Genomic DNA, 7780 nt, shown 5'->3' with positions numbered 1-7780 from the left:
GTGCCACACACCCGGCTAATTTTGCATTGTTATTAGAGATGGGGTTTCTCCATGTTGGTCAGGCTGGTCTCAAACTCCCGACCTCAGGTGATCCGCCCGCCTCGGCCTCCCAAAGTGCTGGGATTATAGGTGTGAGCCACCGCACCTGGCCAATATGATATCTTTACTGCTTGACTGGTTGCTTTGGCAACATTAATTCTAGCAGAACCAGAAGCAATCAACAGACTTAGCCTTTCGGATTTTCAACAGTTTAAAAGATAGACTCATGACTACCTAAAAATTGTTTCCAGTTCTAGATGACTTCCGGTATATGTTCAGGAAAAAAAGATCAAGACATAGGTGGAGTGGCTGGCAGATCTGAAGGGCCTGGGGACCATGGGAAGAACGTTGTCTTCAGGTAGCTAAACCAATGTTCTCACAATGTTGTGAGAAGTTGGGGTGGGTGGTGGGGTGTTGGTCTGTGCAGCGCCAGGAACGCAATGAGCCCAGCAGATTGCATCCTGATCTACACCCAAGTCTCACTGTGTTCAGCTCAATGATTTGTCTCACAAACACTGCTGTGACTACTATGGTATCAGTTTATAGCCAAAACAAATTTAAACAATGATCAAAATTTGGTCAACTCTTTGAAGTTGAGAATACTATTTTACTCTCTAAGGAATTTCAAATTGTTCTTATGCTTTCCTCATTCTATCTCCAGGTCTTTGCTGACTGAGTTTCCGCTCTCTGAAATGTCTTTCTTTCTGCTTCTGTACCTGGTGAATTCCTACTTATTTTTAAAATTAAACAATTCCTCTGGGAAACCCTCCTTAATTTGCAGGCAGAGCTAATTCTCCATGGGTCTTGTGTTTCTGCCTGCCTTGTGAGTGAGGCACCAGCTGTCCTGTTGTTCCCTTCTTTTTAAGAATGTTTACGTGGCAAATAGCTTTGGAAGAGAGATGTAATGTCTCTCTCTGAAGGAAATGGCAGATTTGCTTACCGTGTGGTATGAAAGACACAGGCTCCCTAAGCTGTGAAATAAATCTACTGTTTGTCCAGCATCTATCTAAAGCGCTCTTGTGGGAATGGTTGGGAAAAAGGAACTGAAGCAAAGAGGATACTTATGTTTGTGTCATGAGTAATAGAGTTCTTCGTCTTTGATGCTATAGTCTTGTGTCTTTTGCCAGCTTCTATGAAATTGTGTTAGATTAATTTGTTAGCCTGCTAAGAAAATAAAATTCCAGATCCTTCACAGCTCTTGATAAGTGCTCCCCCTTTTGACTGCTTTTATGATAGTATTGTTCATCTTTTTTGTTGAAATACTCAGTTTATATTGTGAGATCCTCAAGGGAAGTGGCTATTGTATTCATCTTTGTACTTCCAGCATCTAGTACATGATGAGCTCTCTCATTATACAATAGAAGGTCTTCTGGGCCAGGTGCGGTGGCTCAGCCTGTAATCCCAGCACTTTGGGAGACAGAGGCCAGCAGATCACTAGAGGCCAGGAGTTTGAGACCAGCCTGGCCAACATGGTGAAACTCCGTCTCTACTAAAAATACAAAAATTAGTTGGGTGTGGTGGCAGATGCCTGTAGTCCCAGCTTCTTGGGAGGCTGAGGCAGGAGAATAGCTTGAACCCAGGAGGCAGAGGTTGCAGTGAGCCGAGATTGTGCCACTGCACTCCAACCTGGGCAATAGAGAGACACTCCATCTCAAAAAAAGTGGGGGAGGGGGAAGGCTTCTGCTTAAGAACAAGGGAAGCTTCATAAGGCTGTTTGTTTCAAAGTTTAAAGTGACATACCAGTGAATGAGAAAACTGTTAGTGGTAGAAAGGGTTGATATGCTTTTGCTTGTATGTATACCTTGTGTGAATATTTATAAATTTACAAATTTATAACTAGAGGAATTTGATTCACCTCAACTGACCAATGAATTGTGTTGAATTAAATTAAATTATTATTTGCAATTCCTCCCTTTAAATGTACTTGTTGAAAGTAAACTTCTTAGACTAGAGAAGACTAGGAGGAGTGAAAATGAGGGTGAAGTTATAAAAAATCAGGAGCAATTTAAGGACACATATTTAGGGCTAGGAGAAAGGTCCTTCAGAGAACAAGAAATGGATTGGTCCAAGGGAGCATTATTACATTATTACATCCAGCCAGCCCAATGTTCAGTCAGGATCTTCCCGCTAATATTTTTCACCTAATTTTTACCCCTACTTATTTCCGAATGGTTATCATCTATCTCCCATGCCTTTTCTGATTCAGTACCATAAACTACAAGAACACACGACCCAGGATCAGAATCAGTATTTACCCCAACACACATCCATAATGAACATCTTAGCATTCTTTTCTGCTAAAGCAGGAATCAGTTTATTAACCTAGTTCTCCAGCTACCCATACTCATCAAGAGGAGTTGATACATGCATTAAATCAATATGCCATTCCAGACAAATCTCTCAGGAATAATTCTGTGGAATGTGGTATACATAAATGATAAACCCACCCAGAAGGGTAACTCTGAACTAATGATAAACCTAGGCACTAGGCCCAGAAGAAGTGCAAAAAGTAATTTTCAGAATGAAGAATCAAACTCCCATGGAGATGAGCACCATATTCCATAAAAAGCACAGACACCCTTGATCACAGCAGCTCCATAGCTCTTTGGCTCACTGTTGTCCTTTCCCCTGTCAGCTGCTTTTTCCTCACAGAGAAAGGAGGAGTGAGGTGAGGCAGGAGGAGTTACTGTCCTGCCTGCTCCCCGTGTAACTAAGCCATAGTCCTTGGAACCCAACCATTTCTTCTCTCTCAAGGGTTCTTTCCCCAGAGTAGAACTTATATCCCTAAGCTGCACCAATACTCCCAGCATAGCTCCAGCTGTGTGATTGCTGTCTCTCACTGCGTGCCCCTCAAGTTTCCCTGCAACACTGGTATTTGGCCTGTTACAGGCCTACACAATCTAAGTCAGTCTCTCTGTACCTTCAGTAAGGCTAATCTGATTTAATCCATCCATGGTACTATACTTTTGCCATAGGGCCTCACTCTCCTCAGAGGTTACAAGAGTATTTTAGCAACAGTCTTCCAAATGAAAGGCCAGCAACTTTGTTGTCTGCTCAAAAGTGTGAGTCTTTGGAGACAGTTCAGTATAAGCAGGATTATCTCTGGATTGTATAGAAGGTTCACTGAGTGAGGAGGAATAGTGGAACACAGCATTTAAGAACTTTGGCTCTCCCATCAGATGGACTACATTGAAATGCTAGATTTACCACTTATTAACTGTGCAGACTTCAGCAAGTCATTTGGTTTCTCCCAGTTTCCTTTTCTATAAGGTCAAAATGAAAATTACAGCGAATGAAGTTCTGCATTATACTTGGCCTACTGCCTGGTACATAGTAAGCACTAAATAAATATTAACTGGTCTCATTACTTCTATTATTACTTATGTCACATCTCATTTCACATCACAGAAATAGCAACATATCTGACAGTATAACCTATCCAGATGGATCTTGTTCAGGAAGCCTCCTCCTCAACATTTCTACTGGTTGCTAGAAGCCAGAGATCTTGCCATTTTGTTTGTCCTTTCTTTTTCCATGGAATATGCACAGTATAATTTTTTAGTAGACCCTACAAAAATTGTGGATGATGGATTTGAGCTTTTTCTATATTGTTGGTTGGCCCAATTCTTTCTTTGAACTACTTGGGGAATCATACAGATACCAAGACTTCAAGATTTAAAATTTGCTTCTCGAAGTTTTACTCGATCTACTCAGACAGCTACGGTGCCAGATAAATGACTTCAGACTAGGAAGGTCTTTTTCTTTTATGACAGAGCTACCATCTTGGCATCTGAATTTGAAATCCTAGTAGCTTTTGCCTCTTTTTCTTCCCCTTTTTCTTTATTTTATTTTAGGAGTGACCTTTTTATCTGTAAAAGTATCCTTATAAAAGGAATACATGTTCACTGTAAGAAAGCTGAAGCGATTGAAACATACATAAGGTAAAAACAGAAGTTCACTTGGCTCAATAATAATTCCACTTCTCCTGTATTTCCCTCTAGGCTTTTCTCTATGCATATATACATGAAATCACATACAGAAGTGTTGGTATAACTAAACATTAATTTACCTTTGCAAGATAATGGAGTAATATTCTAGATATTGTGGCAGGCGCTGCCAATTGCCCACTCAATGTCTATTATCCTTTTTTAACTAACATAAACTCCCATTTTGTTCAAAGCAGCCTTGTATCCAATTCAAAAACTACTTTTCCTAACATTACTTATAGCTACAGATCGTCTTGTGACACAGTTGTAGCTAATGAGATGGAAGCAGAAATCTGCTGAAGATTTCTAAAAGTTTTGCTCTCCTGATGTAGGTGCCATCCCTGCTTCTTCATTTTTCCTTCTCACTCCTACCTGAAAGGAAAATGAAAGACCAGAGATGGAAACTTGTGACCAAAGCTTCCTGTTAAGGATCACAGAGAAGAAATATAGGAAGGAGCTGGGTCCCTGATGAAATTTGTGGTGCTTTACACTAAGTTCTCCCTGGGTTTATGCCCTTTGAATTCCTTGTTATAGAAGAAAAGTAAGTCTTATTAGGTATAGCAGGGCCACAGTTGAGTAACAGCTATGCGGAGATATTGATCCTTGCAGCCCTCTGAGTTGAAATGTAAAAGAGAGGATGAGGGGGCCTGGGAAGAGATGTCCTTGGTTGACTTCTTCAGTCCACAAATAGCCCTTCTCTCCCATTTGTTATAAAAATATGATATATTCTATATAATACTATAAAAATATAATTTTGTGTATCATGATGGAAAAAAGAAATTAAACCTGCATGTGTATATTTCTGTATTAGATTTGAATCAATCCTAATTGATACAGCTATTGGTCTTCATTTTCCTTTTTATACTACAGAATATCTTAACTATCTATTCATTCATATATATAGCATCTTCTTTACATATCAATACAGTATTCTGTGCCATGGATGTACTATAGAATGGCATTCTCTATATGATATAGTTGTTCATTTTTTTTTCTTTCATTCTCTCTCTCTCTTTTCTCCTCATTTCACCAATGCTGCACTGAGTATTTCTATGAGTATTTGTGCACTTTTATAATTTTCCCTTCAGAAAAAATTTACAAAAGTGGAATTGCTTGGTGAAGAATATGTATCATTTAAGTGTTTAACTGCTCACGGATACTGACATAATCAAATTGCCTTTCAAACTGATACCAGTATACATTTCCACCAACAGTAAATCTGCTTGTTATCCCAACCCTAGCCATTATGGGTTGCAATCCATCTTTTTATTCATTATCAACCTTGTTTTTTGTTTTGCCCTCTTTGGTCTGAAGGTTGAAAGCAGAGAAAAAAATAGAGATTGAGATATCTAAAATCTTCATCCCATCATATGACTGTAATATGAGAAAAACGCTAGAGGAAAACTAACCATGAAGCTATATCTCCTAAAGAGCTTATGTGGCACTGAAGTTTTCAGGGGAAATTTGGGAAAATGTATTTTATATTTCTGGGGAACATTACCAAATGTAGTTTATTGCCAACACCATTTGGTGTTCCAGAAAAATGGGCCCTTTCTTACAATGTTGTGGTTTTTATCAATTGGTGTTAACATTTCATAGTAATTTAGCAAACAGAATTAAACATTTAAATGTGTATCCATCTCTATTTCAATATTTTAAAAAAGCTCTAATAGTCATAAAATCAAATATTTATTCACAAGGATGTTTGCTATAGCATTATTCAGAATATAAAAAATAATCTGAAAATAAAATTTGAAACTACCAATAAGTACTTTATTAAATAGTTTATTTGATACCCACACATTTGATGCCCATAGTATTGTTTAGTAATTTAAAAAGTAATGTTTAAATGATAATTTTTGAGTGAGAAAATATTTCTGAACTATTAAGAGACAAAGAAGGATACACAAGAATATATATATATATATAATATGATACCCTTTTAATGGTATATGTGGAAGATATTTACACCAAAATATTCACCATCAGTATAAAAGATATGATATGCCTTGGATCTGTGGCCCTGCCCAAATCTCGTGTCAAATTATAATCCCCAACATTGGAGGTGGGGCCTGGTGGGAATTGATTAGCTCATGGGGGCAGTTTCTCATCAATGGTTTAGCACCATCTCTCGGTGCTGTTCTCATGAGAGAGTTCTCATGAAATCTGGTTGGTTAAGTGTGACTGTAGCACCTGCCCACCCCTCTCTTGATCCTGCCCTGGCTGTGTAAGAAGTGCCTGCTTCCCCTTTGCCTTCCTCCATTATTGTAAGTTTCCTAAGGCCTCCCTAGAAGCCAAGCCGATGCCAGCATCATGCTTGTTGTACAGTCTGCAGAACTGTGAGCCAATAAACCTGTTTCCTTGTAAATTACCCAGTCTCAGGTATTTCTTTATAGTAATGCAAGAATACACTAATACAAAATGGTTGAGATCATGAATGAAATTTGATTGACTTCCTCTCCTCTTTTTTAGTAGTTTAAAGTTTTATACTTTAAATAATTATTCTTTAGGCAACAGAAAAAGGACATATTAAAAAAATAGTGAAAAACTTAAAAATAGTAGTGATCTTCCTTTAAATTTCCTAGGGAAGATGGTGTGGCCTTTTTATTTTCACATCACACAGGTAACATGCCACAGTCACAACAATTTTTGAGGGAAGCACATCTCACACATGAGCCTAAAAACCCAGTCACACTTGTGAGATACAAAAGAATCAACGTGTTCTTTTGAGAAATATAAGTAAGTTTGAGAAATATAAGTAAGTTTGAAAAAAAGCCGAAAGCCTAATAAATAAGTACTAAAGCCATGCTAATGAATAAAGAGACTTGACATGGTAAAAATGTCTACAAATTTAATGAAAATTCAATCAAATTTCAAACAAGTTTGTGTATATGTGTATGTGTGTGTGAGTGTGTACATGTAGAAATTAACAAGATGTCTCTATAATTTATATCAGAAATGCAAAAATCTAAGAATAACTAAGACAATATTACAGAGGAAAAACAAAACTTACTAGCTTATACACTACTAGATATTAAGAAATGTTGTAATTAAGCAGGTTCAGTGTGGTACTTGTGCAAGAATAGACACACAGACCAATGAAACAGCTAGAGGGTCCAGAAACAGACCTACATATTCAAGGTCATTTGATTGTTAGAGTGCAGTGGGGAAACGGAAAGGATGATTTTAATAAATGATGTTGAGTCAAGTGGCTATACATATTGAACAAAATAAAGTTTCATTCCTAATTTTTGTTTTCACTGGAAATAGAAATTAATTTCAGATGGACAGATGGTAGACTGAAATATGATAGGTAAAGCAATGAAGTTCCTAGGTTAAAACTTAGTAAGAATGCCTTTATGACCTTGATGCAATCTAGAAGCACTAGCCATAAAGAAAAAAAGATATGTTGGATGACACTGTAATTAAGAATGAGAGTCCATCAAATCATATTTTTAAGGCACTGATAAGACAAGCCACAGAATGAGCAAAGATATTGCAATACAGATATGACCAAAAATTTCACATACAGAATATATATTTTAAAGCTCCCAAAAGTGAATAGAAAAAAAATCAGATAACATAATAGATAAAGTAGGCAAATGAATGAAAAGACACTTTACAAAAGAAGATATTCAAATGACCAACCAACATAGGAAAAAAGTTCAAATACTGATTGAAACCAATATCATTTCACAATTACAAGAATAGCTAAAATAAATAAGACAAGCAATCCCAAGTGTTGGTGACTTTGT

General features: G+C 37.3%; 1 non-coding gene across 1 annotated transcript; it reads right to left on the bottom strand.

Annotated features, from left to right (window-relative positions):
* Positions 1 to 6638: 6638 nt before the first annotated feature.
* On the bottom strand, positions 6639 to 6739 carry LOC116466226 (small nucleolar RNA U13). Its single transcript, XR_004247464.1, has one exon. It is a non-coding gene; the product is annotated as a small nucleolar RNA U13 (small nucleolar RNA).
* Positions 6740 to 7780: the final 1041 nt, after the last annotated feature.

This window comes from Hylobates moloch, unplaced genomic scaffold, assembly GCF_009828535.3.
Source record: "Hylobates moloch isolate HMO894 unplaced genomic scaffold, HMol_V3 SCAFFOLD_3, whole genome shotgun sequence".
Lineage (NCBI taxonomy): Eukaryota > Metazoa > Chordata > Mammalia > Primates > Hylobatidae > Hylobates > Hylobates moloch.
The sequence above is the reverse complement of the archived record's forward strand: the minus strand, read 5'-3'. Positions and strand labels throughout refer to the sequence as shown.